Genomic DNA, 558 nt, shown 5'->3' on the forward strand with positions numbered 1-558 from the left:
CATTTCTTTGCATAAATTCAATAAGACTGGTTCCTAATAGTGGTTTTATTAATGGAAAACTTTGACTGGAGTATCATGTTTTAAAGAGCCCTGTCTGAGCTCTAAAGACTTAAAGCCAGTAAGAATGCCACAGGAAAAGCCTGGTATCCTGCTTGGGAGCCCTGAAGATGGCTGGCGCTGGAGCATCAGGCCCATGCCCTACCATCACTGGCGGTTGGTCAGAGTAGAAGGGGAGCAATAAGGATGCCACTGCATCCCTGTGGAACCCCCACACACTCTGGGCTGCAACGAGTAGGAGGGCTACTGAGATGGGCCTTAAAGCCTAGAGCGTGGGCTCAGGTGGAGTTGCTATAGGTGAGGGATTCACCTAACTCAGCAGATACTGCAGGCAGGCCTGATGGTGGCTAGATTGCTTGGCTTCCTGGCCCTACGGGGCACATGGGCACATTATCAGGAAATTCCAGCAAAGGTAGTCAGTTACCATTCTTGTTGTGTTTATGCAAACAATCAGGCCAAATTGCCAAATTGAAATAAATTAGTATTTTAATAAACAGAGGG

The 558-nt window shown here is 47.5% G+C and overlaps 1 protein-coding gene across 1 annotated transcript in view; it reads left to right on the forward strand.

Annotated features, from left to right (window-relative positions):
* The window catches only part of LOC102262684 (transformation/transcription domain-associated protein), a 133276-nt gene that overhangs the window by 12850 nt on the left and 119868 nt on the right, over positions 1–558 (forward strand).

Source organism: Myotis brandtii, unplaced genomic scaffold (genome assembly GCF_000412655.1).
Source record: "Myotis brandtii unplaced genomic scaffold, ASM41265v1 scaffold208, whole genome shotgun sequence".
NCBI classification, from domain to species: domain Eukaryota; kingdom Metazoa; phylum Chordata; class Mammalia; order Chiroptera; family Vespertilionidae; genus Myotis; species Myotis brandtii.